Raw genomic sequence first — 14768 nt, forward strand, 5'->3', positions numbered from 1 at the left:
TTCTCCCCTCAGTCCCTCGTTGCAGTGATCCTGTTGCCAGCAGGACTCACTGTAAAATAAAAAACCTAAGCTAAACTTTTTCTAAGCAGCTCTTTAGGAGAGCCACCTAGATTGCACCCTTCTCGGCCGGGCACAAAAATCTAACTGGAGTCTGGAGGAGGGTCATAGGGGGAGGAGCCAGTGCACACCACCTGATCTGGAAAAGCTTTACTTTTTGTGCCCTGTCTCCTGCGGAGCCGCTATTCCCCATGGTCCTTTCAGGAACCCCAGCATCCACTAGGACGATAGAGAAAACTTGTGATAAACTTACCCAGTTAACAGTATGAACAACAACATAGCCACGGTTCCACCGAAAAACTATAACATAACCCTTATGTAAGCAATAACTATATACAAGTCTTGCAGAAGAAGTCCGCACTTGGGACGGGCGCCCAGCATCCTCAACGGACTACGAGAAATAGATTTACCGGTAAGTAAAATCCGATTTTCTCTAACGTCCTTGAGGATGCTGGGACTCCGTAAGGACCATGGGGATTATACCAAAGCTCCCAAACGGGCGGGAGAGTGCGGATGACTCTGCAGCACAGATTGAGCAAACAGGAGGTCCTCTTCAGCCAGGGTATCAAACTTATAGAACTTTGCAAAGGTGTTTGTCCCCGACCAAGTAGCTGCTCAGCACAACTGTAATGCCGAGACCCCTCGGGCAGCCTCCCAAGAAGAGCCCACTTTCCTAGTGGAGTGGGCCTTAACCGATTTCGGTAACGGCAATCCTGCCGTAGAATGCGCCTGCTGAATCGTGTTACAGATCCAGCGAGCAATAGTCTGCTTTGAAGCAGGAGCGCCAACCTTGTTGGCCGCATACAGAACGAACAAAGCTTCAGTCTTCCTGATTCTAGCCGTTCCGGTCACATAAATCTTCAAAGCCCTGACTACATCCAGGGACTCGGAATCCTCCAAGTCCCGTGTAGCCACAGGCACGACAATAGGTTGGTTCACATGAAAAGATGAGACCACTATTGGCAGAAAGTGAGGGAGAGTCCTCAACTCTGCCCTATCCACATGAAAAACCAAGTATGGGCTTTTATGTGATAAAGCCGCCAATTCGGAAACACGTCTTGCCGAAGCCAACAACATGACCACTTTCCACGTGAGGTATTTCAACTCCACAGTTTTGAGTGGTTCAAATCAAGGTGAAACGTAACACCACGTTAAGATCCCAAGGCGCCACCGAAGGCACAAAGGGAGGCTGAATATGCAGCACTCCCTTCACAAAGGTCTGTACTTCAGGAATAGAGGCCAATTCTCTTTGAAAGAAAATGGATAAGGCCGAAATCTGGACCTTTATGGACCCTAATTTTAGGCCCAAAGTCACTCCTGTTTGTAGGAAGTGAAGTAGGACGGCCCAAATGGAACTCCTCCGTAGGAGCAGCTCTGGCCTCACACCAAGAAACATATTTCCGCCATATACGGTGATAATGTTTTAACGTCACGTCTTTCCTAGCCTTGATCAGGGTAGGAATGACTTCCTCCGGAATCCCTTTTTCCGCTAGGATCCGGCGTTCAACCGCCATGCCGTCAAACGCAGCCGCGGTAAGTCTTGGAACAGATAGGGCCCGTGCCGCAGCAGGTCCTGCCTTAGAGGAAGAGGCCACGGATCCCCTGCGAGCAACTCTTGCAGCTCCGGATACCAAGTCCTCCGTGGCCAATCCGGAACAATGAGTATTGTTCTGACCCTGCTTCTTCGTATTATTCTCAACACCTTGGGTATGAGAGGAAGAGGAGGAAACACATAGACCGATCTGAACACCCAAGGTGTCACCAGAGCATCTACCGCTACCACCTGAGGGTCCCTTGACTTGGCGCAATACCGCTTTAGCTTTTTGTTGAGACGGGATGCCATCATGTCGATTTGAGACAGTCCCCAACGATCCGTGATCTGTGCGAAGACTTCTTGATGAAGTCCCCACTCTCCCGGATGCAGGTCGTGCCTGCTGAGGAAGTCCGCCTCCCAGTTGTCCACCCCCGGGATGAACACCGCTGACAGCGCGCTTACATGGCCTTCCGCCCAGCGTAGAATCCTGGTCGCTTCTGCCATGGCCATTCTGCTCCTTGTTCCGCCTTGGCGGTTTATATGAGCCACTGCCGTGACATTGTCTGACTGAATCAGAACCGGTTTTCTCCGAAGCAATTCCTCCGCTTGACGCAGGGCGTTGTATATGGCCCTCAACTCCAGGACGTTGATGTGGAGACAAGACTCTAGGCTTGACCAGAGACCTTAGAAATTTCTTCCCAGTGTCACTGCTCCCCAGCCTCGGAGGCTTGCGTCCGTGGTCACCAGGACCCAGTCCTGAATGCCGAACCTGCGACCTTCTAGTAGGTGAGCACTGTTCAGCCACCCCAGGAGAGATACCCTGGTCCTGGGAGACAGGGTGATCCTTTGATGCATTTGTAAATGGGACCCGGACCACTTGTCCAAGAGGTCCCATTGAAAAGTCCTCGCATGGAACCTGCCGAAAGGGATGGCCTCGTAGGGAGCCACCATCTTCCCCAGGACCTGTGTGCAATGATGCACTGAAACCTTTTTTGGTTTTAATAGGTTCCCGACCATGGATATGAGTTCCTGAACCTTTTCGATCGGAAGAAAAACCTTTTTCTGGTCTGTGTCTAGAATCAGCCCCAAAAAGGTCAGACGCGTTGTAGGGACTAGCTGGGACTTCGGTATATTGAGAATCCAGCCGTGTATCTGCAACGTCTTCATGGACAGAGACACGCTGTCCAGCAACCTCTCCCGAGATCTCGCCTTTATGAGGAGATCGTCCAAGTATGGGATAATTGTGACCCCCTGCCTGCGCAGGAGCACCATCATTTCCGCCATTACCTTGGTGAAAATTCTCGGGGCCGTGGAAAGCCCAAACGGCAACGTCTGAAATTGGTAGTGACAGTCCTGCACTGCAAATCTCAGGAACGTCTGATGCGGGGGGAATATCGGAACATGAAGTTAAGCATCCTTTATGTCCAGGGACACCATCCAATCCCCCCCTCCAGGCTGGCGATGACCGCCCTGAATGATTCCATTTTGAACTTGAACCTCTTCAAGTACAGGTTCAGAGATTTCAGGCTTAAAATGAGTCTGACCGAACCATCCGGTTTCGGGACCACAAACAGGGTTGAGTAATATCCCTCTCCTTGCTGGAGATGAGGAACTGTGACAATCACCTGTTGAATATACAATTTTTGGATTGCTGCCAACACTAGCTCCCTCTCTGACGGGGAAGCCGGCAGAGCCGATTTTAAAAATCGGCGAGGAGGCCAGTCTTCGAATTCCAGCCTGTATCCCTGAGAAACAATCTCTAATGCCCAGGGATCCACCTGCGAGTGAACCCAGACGTGGCTGAAAAATCGAAGACGAGCCCCCACCAGATCTGCCTCCCCTCGGAAAGCCCCAGCGTCATGCGGTGGACTTTGCAGACGCAGGGGAGGACTTCTGCTCTTGGGAACTAGCTGTGTGCAGCTTTTTTCCCCTGCCTTTCCCTCTGGCAACAAAGGATGATCCACGTACCTTCTTGTTTTTATTGGAACGAAAGGACTGCATTTGATAATGAGGTGCCTTTTTTGCATGCTGCGGGGGGACATAAGGTAAGAAATTTGACTTACCAGCCGTAGCGAGGCCGTCTCCAAACAACTCCACCCCTTTGTAAGGCAAGGACTCCATATGCCGCTTTGAATCGGCATCTCCCGTCCACTGTCGGGTCCACAAGAGCCGCCTAGCAGAAATAGACATAGCATTTATTCTGGAGCTTAATAAACAAATGTCTCTCTGAGCATCCCTCATATACAAGGCAGCATCTCTGATATGCTCTATGGTCATTTGAATGGCGTCCCTATCTAAGGTGTCAATTTCCGTAGATAAGGATTCTGCCCCTGCCACAACCGCACTACAAACCCAGGCCGACGCCATAGCCGGTCGAGCAATAGTACCGGAATGATTGTAAACGTGCTTTAAGGTAATTTCCTGCCTGCGATCAGCAGGTTTCTTGAGGGAAGCCGTATCCTGAGAAGGCAGTGCCACCTTTTTGGACAAACGTGTCAACGCCTTGTCAACTTTTGGCGAAGATTCCCAGCGTATCCTATCAGTTTGTGGAAAAGGATACGCCATGAGAATCCATTTGGGAACTTGTGGTCTCCTATCCGGAGATTCCCAAGCCTTTTCGCACAAGTCACTTAATTCAAATGAGGATGGAAAAGTGACTTCAGGCTTTTTCCCTTTATACATGTGTACCCTCGTGTCAGGGACAGGGGGTTCCTCAGTAATATGCAAAACCTCTTTAATGGCAATAATCATGTACCGTATACCCTTAGCCACCTTTGGCTGTAATTTTGCATCTTCATAGTCGACACTAGAGTCAGTATCTGTGTCATCGATCTGGGATATGGTGCGCTTCTGAGACCCCGAAGGACCTGGCGCCCCAGGGACAGGCATGGACTGGCTACCTGACTGATCCCTAGCTTATGCCTTGTCTAATCTTTTATGCAATAGATTGACATTTGCATTCAAGACATTCAGCATATCCACCCATTCCGGTGTCGGCGTTGCCGACGGCGACCTGACATTCAAGCACTCCCCCTCCACATTAAGCGAGCCTTCCTCGTCAAACATGTTGACACACGCATACCGACACACTTCACACACACACAGGGAACCCCTTTCCTGAAGACAGTATCCCTGTCAAGGCCCTTTGGAGAGACAGAGAGAGAGTATGCCAGCAGACACCCCAGCGCAATAACCCTGGAGACCAACACAAAATGTTTTTCCCCAGCAGCGCTGTATAATATGTAAACCGTCAATTATGTGCCCCCCTCTCTTTTAAGCACCCTTTCACCGAGTGTAAGCAGGGGAGAGTCCGGGGAGCTTCCTCTCAGCAGTGCTGTGGAGAGAAAATGGCGCTGGTGAGTGCTGAGGGAGAAGCCCCGCCCCCTCTGTGGCGGGCTTCTGTCCCGCTCAAACTTAGTAAAATATGGCGGGGGCTCTTTTATATACATGTACAGAGCCCACCTGTATATGTATATAGTCTTTTTGCCATGCAGAGGTTTATATTGCTGCCCAGGGCGGCGCCCCCCCCCCCCTGCGCCCTGCACCCTTACAGTGACCAGAGTATGTGAGGTGTATGGGAGCAATGACGCACAGCTGCAATGCTGTGCGTTACCTCAGTGAAGCTGAAGGCTTCTGCCGCCTGACGACTTCTGTCTTCTGTACTTCTAGCTCTGTGAGGAGAACGGCGGCGCGGCTCCGGGGGTGGATGCCCAGTAAGAACCTGCGTTCACCCCCTCTGGAGCTAATGGTGTCCAGTAGCCGAGGAAGCAGAGACTATCTTTGACAAGAAGGTCTGCTCCTCTCTCCTCACTCCCTCGATGCAGGGAGCCTGTTGCCAGCAGTGCTCCCTGTGAAAAAGTAGTAAAAGGTAGAAAAAAAAATCCAAACAAAAATGCTTCTAGGCAGAGAACTCTGGAGAGCTCTCTGCAATGCACCCATCTTGCTCTGGGCACAGTGTAAAACTGAGGTCTGGAGGAGGGGCATAGAGGGAGGAGCCAGTGCACACCCAGAGTCCAAAGCTTTCTTAAAGTGCCCTATCTCCTGCGGAACCCGTCTATCCCCCATGGTCCTTACGGAGTCCCAGCAACCTCAAGGATGTTAGAGAAATTAAAGTGGAAAAACACAATACAGGCTGATCCAACTTTGATGTAATGTCCTTAAAACAGGTCAAAATGAAGCTCTGTAGTGTGTGTGGCCTCCACATGCCTGTATGACCTCCCTACAACCCACACAAGTGGCTCAGGTAGTGCAGCTCATCCAGGATGGCACATCAATGCGAGCTGTGGCAAGAAGGTTTGCTGTGTCTGTCAGCGTAGTGTCCAGAGCATGGAGGCGCTACCAGGAGACAGGCCAGTACATCAGGAGACGTGGAGGAGGCCGTAGGAGGGCAACAACCCAGCAGCAGGACCGCTACCTCCGCCTTTGTGCAAGGAGGAACAGGAGGAGCACTGCCAGAGCCCTGCAAAATGACCTCCAGCAAGCTACAAATGTGCATGTGTCTACTCAAACGATCAGAAACAGACTCCATGAGGGTGTTGTGAGGGCCCGACGCCCACAGGCGGGGGTTGTGCTTACAGCCCAACACCGTGCAGGACGTTTGACATTTGCCAGAGAACACCAAGATTGGCAAATTCGCCACTGGCGTCCTTTGCTCTTCACAGATGAAAGCAGGTTCTCACTGAGCACATGTGACAGACGTGACAGAGTCTGGAGATGCCAAAGAGAACGTTCTGCTGCCTGCAACATCCTCCAGCATGACCGGTTTGGCAGTGGGTCAGTAATGGTGTGGGGTGGCATTTCTTTGGGGGGCCGCACAACCCTCCATGTGCTCGCCAGAGGTAGCCTGACTGCCATTAGGTACCGAGATGAGATCCTCAGACCCCTTGTGAGACCATATGCTGGTGCGGTTGGCCCTGGGTTCCTCCTAATGCAAGACAATGTTAGACCTCATGTGGCTGGGGTGTGTCAGCAGTTCCTGCATGACGAAGGCATTGATGCTATGGACTGGCCCTCCTGTTCCCCAGACCTGAATCCAATTGAGCACATCTGGGACATCATGTCTCGCTCCATCCACCAATGCCATGTTGCACCACAGACTGTCAAGGAGTTGGCGGATGCTTTAGTCCAGGTCTGGGAGGAGATCCCTCAGGAGACCATCCGCCACCTCATCAGGAGCATGCCCAGGCGTTGTAGGGAGGCCACAGACACTACTGAGCCTCATTTTGACTTGTTTTAAGGACATTACATCAAAGTTGGATCAGCCTGTAGTTTGTTTTTCCACTTTAATTTTGAGGGTGATTCCAAATCCAGACCTCCATGGGTTAAGAAATTTGATTTCCATTGATAATTTTTGTGTGATTTTGTTGTCAGCACATTCAACTATGTAAATAACAAAGTATTTAATAAGAATATTTCATTCATTCAGATCTAGGATGTGTTATTTTAGTGTTCCCTTTATTTTTTTGAGCAGTGTACATTTAACTGTGGAATATTGTTTTACTGATAAAGTATGGACATAAGGGTGGCACAGCCCTTTTAAATAACAGTTTAACTTGAATCATGTTTTTTTATTAAAGAAAAATAAACTATGGATTTTCTACTGTACTGGACTATATATCCACTTACATAAACAACAAGTATCACTATGGCAGGCGAAAATATCTAGTGAAATGATATCAAACAAAGGCCTGGAATCTGCATGACCAGTAAGAATCTGATCAATCACACGTTATAGAGAGATTTGAAAGTTAGACGTGGACTTGTTCTTACTGCTGTGTTCTATACAAAATGAAAGCTGTTCCAATGTATAAATCAACATATCTCTTTTATTGAAATGTTGTATACTAACTGGGAGTGTTGAAGTCTTCACTCCCAGAGACAGAACGTTTTAACATTAGTGAAATTAAATATTAGTAAAGGAGTTCTGAGATAATAGCAACACTGACACATATTAGGTAGGGCATTACATTTATCAATCCCAAAAGCACAACAAATGTAACAAGAATAGCAATAAAGAGATAGTTAATGTTAAGGGAGGGGTGTTTTATGGTGTCCTAGCGCTTTGGGTGCATTATGCATGTCCAGGAGGGGGTGGGCAAACTATTCACATGACCACACCCACTAAAATGCCACAGCCATGCCCTTTTCCAGAATCAAGTCCCAGTTTATAGATTTCTATTATTGGTAGGTACAGGTGGTCTTCAGGTTGCCGGCGGCCGGCCTTCCGACGAACACCATACCGGCGCCGGAATCCCGACCGCCGGCATACCGACAACTTTTCTCCCTCTTGGGGGTCCACGACCCCCCTGGAGGGTGAATAGATAGCGTGGTAGCGCGCCACCATGCCCGCAGCGTGGCGAGCGCAGTGAGCCCGCAAGGGGCTCATTTGCGCTCGACCAGCTGTCGGTATGCCGGCGGTCGGAATTCCGGTGCCGGTATGCTGGTCGCCGGGAGCCCGACCGCCAGCAACACATACCACACCCGGTAGGTACGGCTATGAGAGTAACACATGTAGACCATTAATAGGATTGGCAAACTGTTAGGGATCGAAGCACAACATGCAAGTTAATGACCTACGTAAGGTATATTGTTCCATTCTTAAACCCTAATTTATTGTACTGTAATAATTAATTTTCAATGCTTGCTAACACGCTTTGCAAACTGTGACCTGTGTTTACTTTTCGCAGCATTGTGACTGAGCAAGCATTCTAGCTAAAATTCAACCAAGGCCTCAGGTATGCAAGAAACACTTCTAGATCAATGTCCTTGAAAAGATATTAACCAGGGGGGAAAAACACTGAACAACAACACACGAATTGCAATGGAAATGGCAGGCTCAAAGAGGGCTGATAGGAGTACAATACAACTATATATTGAATTCTAAAAAAAACCTATTTCCTTAAAATAAGGGAAATACAGGTTAAAATGTGCCACAACAATTTACAGTACATTAGAATTTATAAAATCTTTGAAGGCAACATTAGATCATGAAGCACTGAACCAATGATCTGCACAAACAACTTATTGCTGATGCGTAATGGTCACGATCAAAGTACCAGTCACAAAGAAATAAAATATTATTTCCTGCCAACAAACTCCATGCATGGCAAAATAATAATAAAGTGTTTTGCTGGCAGTAAATCAGTAGGATATTGTACATCAGCTGATGGAAGAGATGGAGCTGAACTTATCTTTCTTCTATGCCATAAAATGGATTGGGAACTTGCTTTGTGTAACCTATTTTCAAGACTGAACAATGACGATGCCTCGGTAAGAATCAGCAAATCAGGATTACTGTGCCTTTAAGGTAGATACACAAATTTTATTCTGCGGAACATTTATTTTGTTATGTGCTAGCAGTAGGTGGCAAATTTATATTTGTAAGTGCCTAACATATGGTCTTTGGGCTCGCAATGTGCCACAAATAACTTTCTGGAAAAGCATAATATACAGTGGTGCTTGAACGTTTGTGAACCCTTCAGAATTTTCAATATTTCTGCTGAAATGTGGCCTAAAACAATCTCAGATTTTTAAGCAAGTTCTAAAAGTACATAAAGAGAACCGAATTAAACAAATGAGACAAAAAAAAATGACACGTGCTCATTTGTTTGTTGAGGAAAATGATCCAATATCACTTATCTGTGAGTAGCAAAAACAGGACTTGGGTACTCACCGATAAATTCTTTTCTCAGATACTGGCAGGCTGATTACTGTGGGGTATAGATGGGGTCCTGGGAGCCGGTGCACTTTAAATTCCGTAATGTGTGTGTGCTGGCTTCTCCCCTCTATGCCCCCTCCCATCAGGTGAGTCTAGAATACCGTGTCCAAAGAGCCTGAACATAACTGGAGAAGAGAAAGAAACAAATAACAGAACACAACAGTAGAAACAAACGCTAGAAAAGCGTTAAACTTAGAACATACCCATACACCAAACACACAACTATAAGAACAGTGTTGCAGGGGAAACAAAGCACAGCCCAGCCCAGTATCCCCTATGGACCTTGAGAAAAGGATTTATCGGTGAGTACCAATATCCTGTTCTCTCTGTCCTTCATAGGGGATACTGGTAGGCTGATTACTGTGGGAACGTCCCAAAGCTCCTATCCCGGGTGGGAACGTGCTGAAGTCCCTGCAAGACTGAACGTTCGAACTGAGGATCCGACGTTGCCAGGGTGTCGAACCTATACAATTTTACAAACGTGTTCGTGCCGGCCCAAGTGGCAGCTCTGCATAATTGTAGAGCCGAACTCCGTGGGCAGCCACCCATAAAAAACCCACTGAGCGGGTCGAGTGAGCTTTAAAAGAAGTCGGCAATGGTATAGATGAGTTGGCATAAGCCTGTTGAATGTTGAGCTTTATCCAGCGTGCAATGGTCTGTTTGAAGCTAATCTACCAATCTTGATGGCAACATATTGCACAAACAGAATGCCTGACTTCCTGATATCCGCTGTTCTCTCAACCCTGATCTTCAGCTCTACCTCCTGGGTCCCTGGCATCACCTTCTGGGCCACCCGCAGTTTATTCAGACCTCTAAACCTGGAGACTAGCATTGATCTCATGTGTCTGCTGTCCCCGGCTCCTACTTCCTCGGATGTGTCCTTCTGTATCATTTGATCGGTCTCTTCGGCAAACTCGGGCTGCTCCTTGTCTATGCCTCTGGGCAAGCTACTGCCTGCCTAAGTGTCCGACTAGGAGACTCAGGGGGTGGAGCTGCGATGTCTGAGACGGGCAGCACACAACTTGGAAGGGGAGCAGGAAAGAAATGTTTAGATGAGCGGTGGCTACTGCTAATAAGACCAGCAGCAATTACAGGCATTAGATAAATTATATCTTTTCTGCCTTGCAAGCAGCACCGATGGTAAACTGGACTGGAAGCTGGCTGGGACAATGAAAGACAGCCCGGCGGCAACTGACTCCGTTGTCTCTGGCAGTTCCGCACCTGACTGGTACAATGAGGATCTCTTCAAAGAACTTGAACAATGTTTTCCTCCTATATCTGTTTTACCCTATATCATCTCCACGTAGAACTATTTTATCACAGCAGGGACATTTTATTAGATATACCACTCTTGGGTATGCGGTCATGCTCTGAAACAAGCACGCATTGGGTGGATGAACTAACTTAGCCTTTTTCCTCATCAAAACGAGCGTATATCAGAGCGTGACCACACACCCAAGAGTGTTATATCCATCACACACACATAAACATACACGGGATGCTATTGATATCCCGGGAGGTTGAAATCCCGGTCAGAGTGCAGACAGCAGCCTCCTGACACTCAACACCCCAACAGATCCCGGTGAGTATTTTAGCGCTAACCTCCCACAGGCTGACCCTGACCCTAACCTCCCGCAGCCTAACCTTAAATGAACAACCCCCCCAACCCCACCCTCCGCCTTGTGCCTAACCCTAACTCCAGTATTTACCGCCAGGATCGGATCGTTGGGGTGCTGTTGTTGGCATTCTGACCAACGGGATTTCAACCACCAGGATCCAGACCGTATGTCATATATTTTATATAGATATAGATATGGAAGAATATCAGCGCAGTCAGGTGAAAACCAGATATCCATATAGATATGGAAGAATATAAGAGCGAGTTGCAGAGGCAATTAAGTGATAAGGTTTACAAACTACTTAAGAATGATCCGACACATCTATTTAGCAAACAACTTAGACATAAACTTCAATTGGCAGTGGATGCAGGACTCATGACTAGTGAACTCATGCAGGCACTTACTACGGATAGTCCTGTAGTACCGGTCCTGTATTCACTGCCAAAGATTCATAAAAGTTTGATAAACCCCCCTGGACGGCCCATAATATCGTCTCGAGGGGGTCTGTTTCAAAAACTGGCAGTCTACTTGGATGCTATGTTACAACCCTGTATCGTCAAACATCAGAGACATCTTCTTGACACTACCATGTTTCTTAACAAATTGAGGGCCTTGGGCACCATTAAAACTGATAGTCTACTCTGTAGCATCGATATTACTAGCCTTTACACGATAATCTTGAACAACCAGGGACTGTGGGCTGTTAGGAAACTCATTACTGATAATGATTTATACAAAGGACCAGATGTGTCATTATTCATAGATCTTTTGGAAATGGTCTTAACATGCAACTATTTCCTTTTCGATTGAAAATTTTATCTCCAGACATCGGGGTGTGCGATGGGGTCCAGCGTGGCCCCGTCGTATGCAAATGCTTACATGTATATGATTGAGGAGGACATATTTTTCAATAATGATTTATGCAAAACATGTGCCTTATTTTAGGTTAGGTACATAGATGATGTATTTTTGGTTTGGTCCGGTGATTATGAGTCTCTTTCTGGGTTCATTGAAGAACATAATAGCCAATGTCATCCGGTTAAGTTTACATACAATGCCAGCACTGAAACAGTTAATTATCTGGATGTAAGGGTATCGATTAATCAAGGAGTAATTAGTACTGAACTATTCTATAAATCTACCGATAGAAATACTATACTTCATGCACAGAGCTTTCATCCCAGATCGCTCAAATTTGGTTTACCTTACTCTCAATTTTTACGAGCAATTAGAATCTGCAGTAACATTGAACATGCCAAACAGCATATTGATATCATGATACGTAAATTTAATGAGCGAGGGTATGATTTGGAGCTCTTATTGAAAGCTAAGGATAGAGCCTTGAAATCGAGTCGTGATCAACTATTAAAATCAAAAGATAAGAAAATCAGTGATAAACGCATGCCCTGGGTCAATCATTATAGTACTGCTAGTAGTGATATAGCTAGTACAGCCAGAAGTTTATGGCCCATTCTGTCTACAGACGGTGACCTTAATCTCAGTGAGACGTCCATTATGCCGTGTTATACACGTGGACGCAACATTAGAGATTGGGTGGTTAAGACCGATATCACAGGCATACATTCATTACAGAGTGAACAGAATAGATTTTTATCTCTAAAGAAGGGGTGCTTTAAATGTCTCAATTGCATAACCTGTAGATCTTTAATTGTTGGCAAGTATTTCTACCACCCATCTAATGGCAGAAGATACGAAATTAAACACAGGGTTACATGTACCACCAAATATATAATCTACATGATTATTTGCCCATGTGGCAAAAATTATGTAGGAAAAACAGATCGAACTTTGAGAGAACGGATGGCCAATCATAAAATGGCCATTAGAAATGCATTATCCTCTGGTAACAGTGATCAACCGCTGGCACTGCATTTTTTAAATGCCGGGCATAGTTTAGCATCATTGAGATACATTATTATTGATCATGAGCCAGCTAAATTACGAGGTGGGGATAGATCGCTACGATTATTACAAAGGGAATCCAGGTGGATTCATGAACTTGGGACATTGGCCCCCAGGGGGTTAAATGAAACCTTTGGATTACACTGTTTTTTATGATCCCCATAGGTATGTTTTGATATTCCAATGATGTTGATTTTGCCTTGGGTTGTCTCATATAACTATTTTCTTCAAATATTTCTTGCATCAAATATTCTTTTTCATCCAATATTTTATATAATGTATTTGTATTGATTGTTGAATAACTGCATACTGTTCAGATATGAGTATAATGGTGGTGATCATGTGTAGGTAACGCTGATTTCAGTGTACCACATTGTTTTTAATGGGTTTATTTTTGTTTAGAGCGTTACTATGGTGATGTAAGGAAAGGGAACGGACGTCATTAGTGGGCGCCCGCATCCCGGAACTGCACGCCGAGTGACACACGTGGTGGGGATCCTATTTAAGGTACATGTTTGCATTATTTGTTATACCTGATAACGGAGGGACATTAAAGCTCCGAAACATTGTATACCACTCTGCTGTACCAGTCTATTTCTCCGAGTGCCGCCGTACACTGCATATAAATATATATATATATATATATATATATATATATATATATATATACACACACACACACACACACACACACACACAGGTTCATCTTGCATGTATCACAAGTTACATCTGTAAAATACTGAAACCCACAAAAAAAACGGTTTACCATAGCATGTACACATAAGATACATTTAGTGTAGTATGTGGTTTGAGCACCAGTTATTACTTTTACTTGTAGTGCAGGAAACAAAAGTAGGCTTGTTCTAATGTGTTTTCCTGTGTTTGGTAGTCTGCAGTGTGATGTGGAATTTGAGCAGGTTAAAAATGCTCCTGCAGGAAAGTTTTTTTGGGGGGTTACTCCACATAAAGAAAATGAATGACCACGCTTTGTATAGTATTAAACGGGATGTAGAAATGTGACCCGCCCCCTCACAATCCCGACAGTCGGAATGTCGACCAACAGGGACTATTCCCATAGAGACCCATAGAGTGGGAATAGAACCCGTGACAACCACAAGTTGCCACCCAGCCCGCGGCGCAGCGAACCCGCAAGGGCCTTGTTGACCTCGCCACCCCCCATCCTCCCCTCTGCATTCCGTTCAAGCATACCACACCCGTATTAAACATACCTCCCGATTTCCATGGTACTGTACCATTTGCAGGTGGCTGGGAGGTATTGCAAAACATTCATCCTTTCCGGATTGTAAAAAGGCATAAAAATCATAAAGCAGAACAGCTGAGCAGCAATTTAAACAGGAACAAAAAAAAAAAACCCCACCACCAAATAGAAATCAGTGCCGATGTTATTAATAAGGAAGAAATAAAGGCAATGGTCTTGAGAAACCTTCCTATTACGAAGGTGGAGAACGGAGGCAAGAGAGCAGATGGAAGTAATCTACAATATACATTTAACGGTGGAATATTGTTTTACTGATAAAGTATGGACATAAGGGTGGCACAGCCCTTTCAAATAACAGTTTAACTCAAATCATGTTTTTTTTATTAAAGAAAAATAAACTATGGATTTTCTCCTGTACTGGACTATATATCCACTTACATAAATAACAAGTATCACTATGGCAGGTGAAAATATCTAGTGAAATGATGTCAATCGAACAAAGGCCTGGAATCTGCATGCCCAGTAAGAATGTGGACTCTTAATTCTGATCAATCACAAGTTATAGAGAGATTTGAAAGTTAGACGTGGACTTGTTCTTACTGCTGTGTTCTATACAAAATGAAAGCATTTCCAATGTATAAATCAACATATCTCTTTTATTGAAATGTTGTATACTAAATGGGAGTGTTAAAGTCTTCA

The 14768-nt window shown here is 45.9% G+C and overlaps 1 protein-coding gene across 4 annotated transcripts in view; it reads right to left on the reverse strand.

Annotated features, from left to right (window-relative positions):
* Window positions 1-14768, reverse strand: part of LRRC8D (leucine rich repeat containing 8 VRAC subunit D) — a 165688-nt gene that overhangs the window by 123754 nt on the left and 27166 nt on the right. Inside the window, exon 2 of one of the 4 annotated variants that reach the window (XM_063939934.1) lies at window positions 9264-9433. The exons of the other annotated variants lie outside the window; for them this stretch is intronic. The gene's annotated coding sequence lies outside the window, so the exon portion shown is untranslated. The remainder of the gene's footprint in view (window positions 1-9263; window positions 9434-14768) is intronic. 4 annotated transcript variants of the gene reach the window in all.

This window comes from Pseudophryne corroboree, chromosome 9 (assembly GCF_028390025.1).
Source record: "Pseudophryne corroboree isolate aPseCor3 chromosome 9, aPseCor3.hap2, whole genome shotgun sequence".
In the NCBI taxonomy this organism is placed as follows: Eukaryota; Metazoa; Chordata; class Amphibia; order Anura; family Myobatrachidae; genus Pseudophryne; species Pseudophryne corroboree.